Raw genomic sequence first — 12,489 nt, forward strand, 5'->3', positions numbered from 1 at the left:
TAGAAGCAAGCAGTCTAAAACTGAGGGGTGCGTGTGAAGCAGGGGCAGCAAGATTTTCAGCCAAGCATGTTTAGGGCAAAGCACCCAGCAAATGAGTATACAAGGAAATGGGATTAAGAGGTATAGAAAACTCCCCCCCCCCAAAAAAAATAGGCCCTTGCCAAGTAAAATTAAGAGAACCTCATATTGTTTTCCAAATACTGTATTCAGATAAAGAAGGAAATAAAACTGGCACATATGTGGAGAAATGTTGGCTTTGTCACTATTGGTTATATTTCAGATCACAACAGAAGGAAGTCGCCACTTACGCGGTACTAACATAAATGTTTCTGAAGCTTTCAGTATCAAAATTAACAACAGCCTTCTAGAGGAATTTAAAACAGCTTGCTGTGAGATTAAATCCCATAGATTTTACCTTGATGGACTTTTTGAGGCTTGTGCTTATGGATTTTAATATTAAAACTTTTAGTTGACCTTACTCTATAAGAAAACATCCTTAACACTGATGTTATTTTTATGCCTCTTGGTGATACTAATGAGTTGAATAATTTATGAGGTTGTCATGTGAAAAGGATTTGGTGCAGTTTGATGTATTTTCAGCCTCTGGTGCTGGAATGTGATTAATAAAGCGCTAGAAGCACAGATTTTTTTTTCCATGGGGCTTAACTTTCATTAGGGATTTTTCATCAGTGTTATTTTGATAATTTTTATAGCTGTCTGGTATAGTAGCAAAATTACTCTTAGTTTTAAGAATGAAAATCACATTAGACAAATCAAATGTTTTTTTGTTTTAAAGGGAGGTAGTTTACTCGCCTCGGATATCTTCTTAGTGGAAAATGACAGAGAGAGTAATGAGTCGCATAACACATTTTTGTGGGGGTTGTTGTTTGTTAAATCTTGCCTCTAAATGTAGTACCATGAATGCTGCTTTGAGTATCCATATAATAGTGGGAAACATCTTAGTAGTTTTTCGTTATCTACATTGACTGTCAGTTATCATTTAGGGGGGTTGTGCATAAATATTGCAGCAAAGGAATGTTTAGTCAAAGCCTAAGTCAGCAAGCTCCTCTGTGTCTACGATCAAAGGCATCAGCTTAAATAGGTCTGATCAGGCATTGCAGACGAGGGCAGGCAGCTTCAGCCGAGCAAAAAACACAGAGCAAAGATGACAAAATTAATCAGTCATTTCTCTGGCAATAAATAACAAGATATGCTGAGGTCTGCAGATGAGAGAATTTCTAGGTTCCTTGGAGATGTGCCTGCTTAATACCCGATTTATCTAAGCTTGCACAGCCATCAAGATATGACCTTGATGAATAAAAGAGCACTCTCTAACTAATCTCGACTTAAATCGGTATTGATAGTGAATGCTTGGATACAGTAACAATATGATAGTCACAGTCACCAAAGAACAAGGAAGTCTTGAGAATGGCAAAAATTGTCTGTGACTTTTTGCACCTGTTCAGGGGGGAGAGCGTCAGCTGTTAACTAGTGCGCGGAAACATACAAAAATGTGGTGAAGATTACTTAGATGACTTGAGTTTCTATATATTCTATATATTCCATAAAAAAACATAAGAATCTTTGATTCTTTGTAAAATGCATCCAATTAATCTTTTGTTGGAAGAAAACTTAATATTCAGTTTGGGGGGGGGGTCATTTGTAGCCCCTTCCCACTGCTGCAGGCACAGCCACAGAAGGAAGCCAGAGGTTGAAAGGATTGGCATTGGGCAGCTTAGACCTTCCCCTTTCCACCCCATCTGCTTCCAGTTCCTTCCTCTCTACCCACCTGCCGGCCCCAAAGACCTGCCCACTCACCAGGCCAGATCACACCCTCTCCCCTTAAAGCTCGGCCAAACCACGCCTCTGACACACCACTGGACAGGGCAGCTCCCCAACAACCATCCTGCTCTGCTTCTGTTTTCCTCTTCCTTGGTCTCCAATGCTGCTGCAACCAAAATGGCCTTGTTGTGAGGCACACAGCGGCAGCGTGGTTGCTTGGGAACTTTCCCAGATTTTTGACTGTTCCTTTGTGGCTTGCCTAGGACACCCACCACCCATGCTGCTTTCCTGGGACACCCATTCCCTGGGCTCTCTGCCTACCTGAAGCCGTCACCTGCAGTTCTTATGACAATTCTTACAATTATATGCAAAGATAGCAGCTCATCATTGAGAACTTTCTTTTTTCTGTAAAATTATATTTTAATTTTTTCCAAATCAAATTTCATTCTCTTTTGTTTCCTTTCATTGTGTGTGTGTGTGTGTGTGTGTGTGTGTGAGAGAGAGAGAGAGAGAGAGAGAATGTTACAAATTATGACACAGTCCCCAGAGTACAGTGGTTTGTTAAAAGTACAACTGTTAGTGTTCTAAGCAGTTTATGCAATCTAGCAAGGTCAAAATGACCGTGAACTGTGTAGAGAGCTGCTTGTATAATTTCCTTGCCAATAGGGATTATGTGAGAGTTCAGCTGAGCTTGGCTTGGACCTGAGTCCAAACTGGATTTGAGCCTTCCAATCTGTAAGCTTCCTTTTCTGAGCCTTCCAGATACTAGCACTTAGCAAAGGAACCCACTGTGTTAATTTCTTCCGTTCCGATACAAGCTAATTCAGTGTGAAGCAGCTCCATCCTCTAGCACTGAGATTGTGTGTGAGAGGAGAAACACTGCAGGTATAAAATGGGAGAGAGACCTGACTCCCTTGATCCTCAGTGGGGCTATCCACAGACATCTGGCTTTTGGTCTCCAATCGCAGATTTGCTCCACAACACACACACACACACACACACACACACACACACACCAATCCCCTTAGGAACTAAATACAAATACTCCTTTGGAAAGTGAGGAGGTTCCTGACAATGGCCCTCAGATTGGCTCAATACAATTACTTGAGCATATATCATTTGGGGCAACAAAATTCCATGTTCATACAAGAAGACCTTCTGAAAGCTCACTAATTTCTACTTGCCACGTGGATATAAGTGCTCGTGATTCTGTGTATTCTCTCAGATGGTTGTGTTGTAAATTGTGGATATATGAAGGTCTCACGTATGTACTTTGGCATAGGAGTTTCATAAACTGTGGATCAGCTTCCAAGAACATATATTTACTTGGTATGTGGATGGTGTATAATCAAGAAAGCACTATTGAGTTGTCTCAACAGTGGTCATGAAAATAAAGGTGGCCCCTAATATATGTATGACCCGAAGCCATTTATGCTATAATGTCACAGCAGAAAAAGTCCCACTCATCATAATTTCCAAAGGTGGTGGCAGACCAGGGCTTTCCTCAAAGATCTAGAAGGGTGGGGGAAATCGTATGTAGGGGAGCAGATAGTCACTGGGAATTAAAGATGGTTGATATGCAGGCTTGAAGCAAAGAATAGGGCATGGCACTGTCTTGATCTGTTGTATGGATCTGTTTGGGGTGGGGGGATAAGAATGACCAGCTTCAAGCCGAATCCATGCCATCTAGCTATAGAATTTAGTGCCTAGTTTAAAGGAGCATAAATCTATACCACCCAGCATCCTATGCATATGTTCCTATTTGTGAAGAGAAATTGGTTGTGCACACATGGATTTCCATTGCAAACAGAATGTCGCAATCTCTCTTTGATTTCAACTTATCATTTGCTCATGCCTTTTTAGTCTTGTGACTTACAATTTGAATTAGGAATGTTCATAAAAGAATGCTACAAGATAAAGTGGGGGGAAATAACTGCTTTGATAATCATTCCTTCTAAAATGGCTAAGCATTCCCATCTGTGCATGTGTACTACGGTTTCTTACTAGTGAATCATGCATTTTTTTCCCCTACCAGGGGGAAAAGCTACTTTCATTTTCGGTGTCTTTTGAAAATAATATTTTCAAATGTAACGGTGCACAAAGCATAACACGTAGCATAACATTCTTTGTTCATTTTTATGCTGAGCTTTTACTTCTATATAAGTACAAGATGAGAATATATTTCTGGAACTTTTATGGAGTGGCATCCACTTCATGGACAGAGATTATGTAGATACTAATCTAGATATTACAGTGACGAGCTCTTTTAAAATGTGTATTCAGTGGTAAAGGGCTTCCAGATGTCATCAAATAACTCTTCTCTGTTCTTCAGTCTAAATGTGATGATCTCAGAGGAAGCAATGTAAGACAGGCATGTAAACCATTCCGTTTTACTTAAAGAGCATTGTCTTCCCCAGATTTTCTTCCTTTTTCTTCCTTTCTTTCTTTTTTTGCTGCTTTTGGTTCATTTATCAATCAACCTTTCCATTTTCACCCTGCATCTTTGCTATCCAAAATTTATTTCATTGCATTGATGCATGTTCATCTTTTTTTGTACAGTACACATTTGTTAATAATTTCCCATGCACAGTGTGTCTTGTTTTGAGGTTGCTGTTCTCTTGTGAGAATATTGCGCTTTCCAAGCACAGTCCTGTGAATGTGGGGAAATGCCCCAAAATGTTCATTAATTGACTGCTATGATTTTTATGTGGACTGCTGCTGTTCAGGTGTGATAGGTACCTGTTGGGTTTTTCTTTTGACAAGATAGCTATGTGCGCCACAGTGTCCCATTCTGCCACCATTTTGTGAGGTTTTTTTTAAAAAAAAATTGCTTTGGAGACTTTTGCTTTGTTATGTGGTGAATGACCTTGTGAGTCAGGTATAGAATATTTTGTCTACTCTTAGAATTTCCCCTCTAACGATAAAATCATTTATACTCATTTATACTCTTGTGACTGCCAATTTAAATACAGAATCAAAATTTATATGTGGAGCTTTTCAGAAGTTTCATCTCCAGTCCTGTGAATGAATTCCTTTACTTCCCTGGACTTAGCAGCAACCCTTCAGATTCATTCTACAATTTCATTGTTTTCAATGAAGGAAACCCAAGTTGTATTTAATTCTCAAGTGGCAAGAAGCATTGATGGGGGGCAGTTTAATTATCAGGTTTGGAACCATAGTTTTGTTTAGCTTTTGCTTGTTACATTTTAATCAAAAACCCTACTAGAAGATTCTATACTTATCATTTATGTGTAACCTCTAAGGCAAGTTTTATTATATTCTATTTCAAAATAATTATCTACCTTCTCTTAAGAGTATTCTTACATTATCTTGCACTTCCATAGTATACAATCACATTACAAGTGTTCAAGTCATATTGCAAATTCAAGAACATATTTTAGCTTTTTTAATTGCATTTTTTCTCTTGGTCTATTTTATAAATAACTTTCCTATCAATAAAAGTTATCTTTTATATAAATATAAAATATGTCTTCTTTTAAAAATATATTTTTGAACTAGTATTAGAAGGTAGGTAGGATGTATTTGGAAAAGCAAATTGTGAAAACGCATTGCATGGCTTTTGAAAGTCAGTACACTCTATTAGCAAATCTGTCAATATAAAAAGTGCATTCCATTTCCACCTCTTGCTCTAATAACCTTTTCTATGTTACTCACAGGCAGTTCACATAATCAGAGTATATTGTCAGCTTACTGGAGTTGGGGAAGCATGAAATGAAAATCACGTTAATATTGATCCAATTCTTTCTTGCAAGTGTCCTTGATGTCCTTTGCTACTGAGCAGTAGCTATTTGTTATATTTGGGAAAATAACTCAGTTATGACTATTCTTTGTAAACTGTATTCAAGCATAATTATTATTAATGTAGTTTTTGCTACTTGTCATTATTTTCTCATTTTCAATATTTTGTAATATAAGATCATTAAATCACAAGTAATCACCTCCTTATTTGCTAGCCTTTGCTATATAATGAATGTCTGCAACTTAAGACATTATGTTAACTAATGAAAGGTATGTACAATATGGGTTAAATTATCTGGACATATCCCTTATGAGATTTTCATTGACAAATGCTGCTTACAAGGTCAGATGTCATTGCTCTGTTCCACCATTACAGTACTGAATTTTCTTAAGTACAACACCTCTCAAAATGAAAATAACCACCAGTGTTTGGCATGTTTATTGGAAAGCAGGGCAAAAAATGAATTCTCCTCATAATTAGTAGAATCAAATATTTACTAATAGAATTGTTGATTGTGCTCTAAATCTATCTGTTTTTAACTTTAGATTGTACGTATAGCCTCTCTGTAGTTTAATTTTTATACAGAGCTTAGAAAATCTAAGTGCCCAGTAATTGCATTCTTTTTATTTCAAATATAGGTTACCTGCTATTTCTCCTCTTAATCCTTTTCTCCCTAGTTGGTTTTCTGTTGGGTTTTTTTTGTGTTTTTTTAATTCTTTTTCAACTCTGGAAAATTATGGAATTCTTAACAATTCATTAAGAGATGAGATTCTGTTGAGGGATCTTATGCTTATGGGCATAATTCCTGTATGAATTATTATTACTATTATACTTTATTTTATTATCGCTTCCTATGAATATCTTGACATAATTTCACAATAAATTAAAAGTATATTTAAAACAGTTACATATATGCAAACAATTAAAAAAAACACCTGTATAAAAACAGTTAATTATATATATAATTTGAATTTCAAATCCAATGCAGTTAGCAACTGATAATGGTGGCAATATTCTACTGCAGTGAATAGTCGAACCACTACATTTTGCACCAACTGCAGCTTCTGAGTCAGCCTCAAGGGCAGTCTCACTCAGAGCACATTATGGTAATCTACCGTATTTTTCGCTCTATAACACGCACCCGACCATAACACACACGTAGTTTTTAGAGGAGGAAAATCCGTAGGCATGCCACCCGTAGGCATTCCCTCCATAACACGCACAGACACTTCCCCTTACTTTTTAGGAGGAAAAAAGTGAGTATTATGGTGCAAAAAATACGGTAATTTGGAGGTTACCAGCAAATGGATGGCATTCGTCAGGCTATCCTAGCCAAAGCTGGTAAAAGGCACTCCTAGCCACTGAAGTTTCTAGAGTTAGTGATAGATCTAGGAGACTATGAACCTGTTCCAGTAGTTCAGTAAACATTCAGGTAAGACTTTCAGCAAGACAAAATGGTAGGCAAGATTCAAGTAGGCCTCTGGTGAGGTGAGGCAAAGCCGATATTCAAGCAACAAAACATTAGTTTTGGGAAGTCTGTACAGCTACTACACTAGCTTAGAGCCAGTGTGGTGTAGTGGTTAAGAGCAGTGAACTCATAATCTGGTGAACTGGGTTCGCTTCCCCACTCCTCCACATGCAGCTGCTGGGTGACCTTAGGCTGGTCACAATTCTCTGAAGTCTTTCAGCCTCAGTCACCTCACAGAGTGTTTGTTGTGGAGAAGGAAGGGAAAAGGAGATTGCTAGCCGCTTTGAGACTCCTTTAGGATAGTAATAAAGCGGGATATCAAATCCAAACTACTCTTCTTCTTCTTCTTCTTCTTCTTCTTCTTCTTCTTCTTCTTCTGTTGCTCAGACTGGAAGCCAAACCAAACCAGGATTCTCAACTGGGCTTACACACTGCAGTGCACCTTCTGGCCATTATTAGGGAGGTGCTATACAGCAATAACCAGTCCAGCAGTTTCTTGGTTTGTGACCTGCCCTGATTCTTCCAAAACGTTGCCCTGAGCCCTGCTGCAAGTTAGTGCCCTGAGCCCTGAGATCTGCAAGTTAGTGCCTGCTGGGACTTTGCAGTCTCATGATTGCATCTTTTTAATTGTTTACCGCCTGACACAGTTTTACTTTTACAATATTAAACAAGGAAGACATGCCAAATGTGTACGTTTTCTTGCTCTCATTTCATACCTCAGGTAATGAAGTCCAATGCGCTACCCATTGCGCCACAGAGTCGCAAATACCTCAGGTAATGAAATGTGTTATCTCTTAAGAGTCAATTCATTAGTACCCTTGACTATAAACTGAAACAGGGACGTTATGCTAAAAAGCAACACAGGCTAAGATACTTTAATAAGAAATAAGAAACGTCGTATAAGTGTCCAAGAGAGTAGAACTTCACAAAAACATCTTTATTCTGTAAAAGATTTTTTAAATTAAATGCAGCATTTTATTGTGAAGCAGACAGACTTTAGTTATGTCAAAACACTCTTTTAGGAGCCACATAAAGCTGTAAAAGACGGTATATGAAAAGGCATTCTTTAAGAAAAGAAATCACCATCCCATGAAGCTGATTTCCAGATGTTTGGAAACATTAGAATTTCCTGTCAGTACATTTAGGTAACACTAAAATGAGTTAACTTTCCATTCTGCCAGCCCTCTTCAAAGATGAAAGAGAACTCTCTGCATAAATTGCCTTATCTATAATTCACTGAAGTAAGCTGTGGAATGAACTCTGAAAGACGCAGGACTCTCCCTTGGCTTGTATCATGGCCTCTAAGCAAACTTTACTTTTATTTCCATTCTATTTTTAAAATGAAATTAGTGACCTTAAAAGTTGAATGGATGTTAATGAGTGATGATGTTGAGTGGTTTGTTTGAACTGAGTTACGTGCTTGGTTTGAATTTTGTATTTGTATTTGTATTTTTTTTGCTTCTGCTTCTCAGAAAGTCTACCCATGTCTGAAATCAGCCACGTTATGAGTCTACATTTATTCAAGTAGCCTTGAACTGACTTCTTGTAAGCATGGACACAGCAGGTTATCTTTGAAGCTTAGCTTGCATACCTAGTACCAGCTGTGACCTGAAGAATCCAAATGAGAATTTACAAGTTTAAATGAAATCTGAGAGGAAAATATGGATGTTATCAAAATAAATGTTGACATGCCAAATGCCGTTTTCAAAAGGCTCTCTGTCATTATATTTCATGCTTCTTGCTGTTTCATTGTACTTTAAAGAGAGAAAATATTCTTTATAATGAGTGCACTCCTTATTCCATTGAATCAGAGGCCCCATTCCCTTTGATTTGATGGAATCTGGATTATTTGTACCTTGGTCTATCTGCTCATAATATATACTGGTCTCAGGTGATTCCTTGAGTAGAATTTGTGTTTCAGTGAGAAGGATTAAACTTTTAAACTCTTAGCTGCAATTTCATACAACCTTTAAAAAGAAAAGAGTGGTGCTCACATTTCCCTTACTAAACACAAAAGAGGCCACCTATATGTTATTTACTAGATGGCATCTCCCACCGAGCAGACTGAGCCATTTACATTAGAGTTGTTCAAATTTGCCTTGATAGGGCTGTGGTCAGGTCTGAATGTATCTCTATACATAGTATAGTCCAAAAATGCCCCAAACTATTAAAATTCTGAAGGGAGATTCTGGCTCATATCAAAAGTGATATACCATTCTTTTTGATCCATGGATAGGGCTCTTCAGTGTCTTTGTTTCAGAGATAATTCATTGACTCAGTTACCCAGTTACTTACTGCAGCTAAATTTCAGACAGCAAACGCATAGAAATGTATCAATACCTCCGAAATTAGAAACTGGTATGAATAACTGTGGGATCTACTTGTCACAGGTAAAATTTAGTCTCGGATCAAGAATGGGGCCAACCTATTTAATAAAAACCTTTTGGGGGAATATTATCACAGTCATGTTTTGCAGAAGACTAATGATACTGAACCCTATTTAATATATCCTAGAAAAAATGGTATGTTTTAAGTCTAACATGGTTTGCAGCACTCCTCGTATATTTGTCCTTTATTTTTCTCATTTCCTCAGACGTTATATTCTGAGTTATAGTATAGAATGATATTTCCCATCCTTTATTTCTATTTCTTTTATTCAAGATTTCAACATTTGTTTCTTCTGTGGTTATTTACTTAGTGGTTTTCCGCAAATAACATGTTAGTAAAACAAGAAACTAGTAAATTCCAATTCCTTTATCATGCCATAGAACTTTTAGCTAGATTCTACTCAAAGTAGACCCTAGCTTAGTGATGTTCATTAATTTCAATAGGTCTAGTTTGAGTAAAACTTAGCTGAATACCATCCTTCATTTTTAATTGTGGTTTTGGTAGCATCACAAGTGCTCTGTCAGATGTAAGCATCTTAGGAAAACATTTATTGTTTCAGCCATTTAAATTATGCACTTACAACCAAAAAACAAACCCAGAGCTGCTTTATTCTGCACTAGGCCCATATACTTACTTGTCAATATACTAGAGAAAGTGATTTGTAGATTTTTATCCAGTTCAGGTTTCAAACAGGAAACCAGTGTCCTTACGTAAGGTCCTAAATACAGGTACACAGGTCAAAGTTTTAAGGCTAGAATAAACTGCAAGGAACCTGGCATCTGTAATCATTTAGGTGAACCAAACAGAGAGTAAAAATCAGTATGAGGGACCTGCTTTTCTCCTCTTTTGCATATTCCTTGCAGTGCAAATATAACCATGCCAATTCAGGAGTAAGTCCTGTTGCATTCAGTGGGGCATACCCTTAGGTAAGGAAACGGGGGGGCACCCCAGTTTGTGCATTGTCACTTATGTGTACAAACGATACCTCGTGAGCTTGTAGCCCATGGTCTGGATCCAAAGAACCACACAACTTGGTCTACAGGTCTAAGGGACTTAAGTGCTTGTGTCCCTCAAACAATAACTCCTGTTTCTCATAGCAGCTTTTGAAACAAAGGATACTTGCAAAAGCACTTTGTGATATAACTTAGAGACTGGATTCTCATACTATCAGCAGGGTTGCATTCTGGATCGTCACCTTGTCTTACGAATCATAGTGAAAGGACAAAAATATCCAGGATAATCAAGAAAAACATTCTTAGCCATTTTCCTGGATCTTTTCTCATAGCTTCCTAATCTTCAGATACTATCTTTCTCGAAGCTGGCAGCTTGTAAAAGCTACAAGGAAGAGATTTTAAAACTGCTTTCATATTTTTACCTCTAATGAAACATGTTAAATAAGCATACTTAAGTTGCTGTCCTGACCCCACGATGGTAATGTCTTTAGAATGAGTTTAGGATGGTACGTAGGCCCCTCTTCACTAGCAGGGCAGGACTCTGCCATGGCAGAAGAACCAAGCAATGTCCTAACAGACAGAAAGCTACTGACACTTCTTCTCCCACTGTTGATAGAAGACCCCACTGCTGAAGACCTCAAATGTGGCATGTCAGGGCGGAATGGCAGAGCCTTTGTGTGTATGAGATCCAAAGCTCCACAAATCTCCTGAGGACCCCAGATGGTGCAGCAAAAAAGGAAAGATTCCCTCTCTCACTCACACACCTCTTCTGCCTTGACTGGCTGCAGCTGACTGGGCTTTGGAATCTGCCACTCTGCAGCTCCCCAGTCCTTGATAGATTGCACTGTCTAGATGTTTCCCTGGTATTTGTATTATTTTAGAATAAATAAAATTATTTTTATTATATTTTAGAAATGCTAACAATACTAAGTACAGTTTGATTCCAAATGCATATCTGCAATCTTGCCAGTGCACTGCTATAGAGAAATTAGAAATAATCAGCTTGTATCTTTTCTTTTGAGATCCTTTAAGGAAACAAAAAACCTTCAGGAGTATGCAATTAGAACATCTGTGACAGATCTGTTTTTAACATATTTCGTACTTCAGAATCCAAGGAAGTCTGGTGGTCTGTGGAACTTGCTTGTTAATTTCTTGATGAATGGGTACTGAGGCCAAGAAGTGCACTCAGTACGGCATGTCTTCCGAAGATAGATTATCTCAAATAAATTCTATTCCCAATCAATTCTTGATTTGTTAGGTGTTAAACCACTTCTTTGTAAGGGCAGTGTTTATAAGCCTTGTAATGAGACAGCCTTCTGAGACATTACCTCTTCTTTCTGTAATTTTGATAAATGGAACTCTAATTCATAAAGGATACAGTGATTGAAGGGCAACTTTCGGTCTCCTACACTTTCATTTAGATAAATGCCTGGTATATTGTGGCAAACTGAGGTATACTCAACTGAGTGATAAATTTAAAGAACAGCCAAGCCAACAAGCTTCTATCAAACCAAAACAGGCTAGTTTTATATGTCTTTCAGATAAATGTATGTTTAATATTGTAAAACAAAACTGATTTCAGAAAGATTTGTCTACATCATTAATCAGCACATTTGCCACATTCACCTGCGCGTCTAGTACAGTACCTTTCTGCTACAATGCATTGTCAGATTGATGTGAGAGGATTACTGCCAGCAATGACAAGCTAGTTAAAAACAAGTTGGAGCCCAGCCTTCTGTTTTGAAGTTTACTACCATGCCTTTGTTCTCTAAGAGCACACATCCACATGCATTAAAAGTTATTGAAAGGCTGTTTTGAAGTGTATTTTTGATAATTGATATTTGTATCAGTGGATAGATTCCATCTGTTTAGGGTGGCCATATTTCAAAAAGTAAAATCCCTGACACTCAAAGTTCTTGTTTAGCTTTTTTTAGGAAGACCCCAAAATTGTTGAGCTTTTGGGGGGGGGGAACCTTTTGGAGCTGTTTTCACTGCTTTTTCCATCGCATTGCCATACATCCAAAAACCAGGGCATGTCAGGAATTTTCCTGATATATGGCAAGCCTAATTTGCTTTGTATTGGAAAACAGGTTGTTGAGACTGATCTAAAGACCTAACAGAATTCTAAAATGTTTGTA

At 37.8% G+C, this 12,489-nt stretch overlaps 1 protein-coding gene across 3 annotated transcripts in view; it reads left to right on the forward strand.

Moving 5' to 3' along the window:
• The window catches only part of NBEA (neurobeachin), a 355,514-nt gene that overhangs the window by 179,831 nt on the left and 163,194 nt on the right, over nucleotides 1-12,489 (forward strand). The window lies entirely within an intron of this gene.

This window comes from Podarcis pityusensis (genome assembly GCF_964106645.2).
Source record: "Podarcis pityusensis genome assembly, chromosome: 4".
In the NCBI taxonomy this organism is placed as follows: Eukaryota; Metazoa; Chordata; class Lepidosauria; order Squamata; family Lacertidae; genus Podarcis; species Podarcis pityusensis.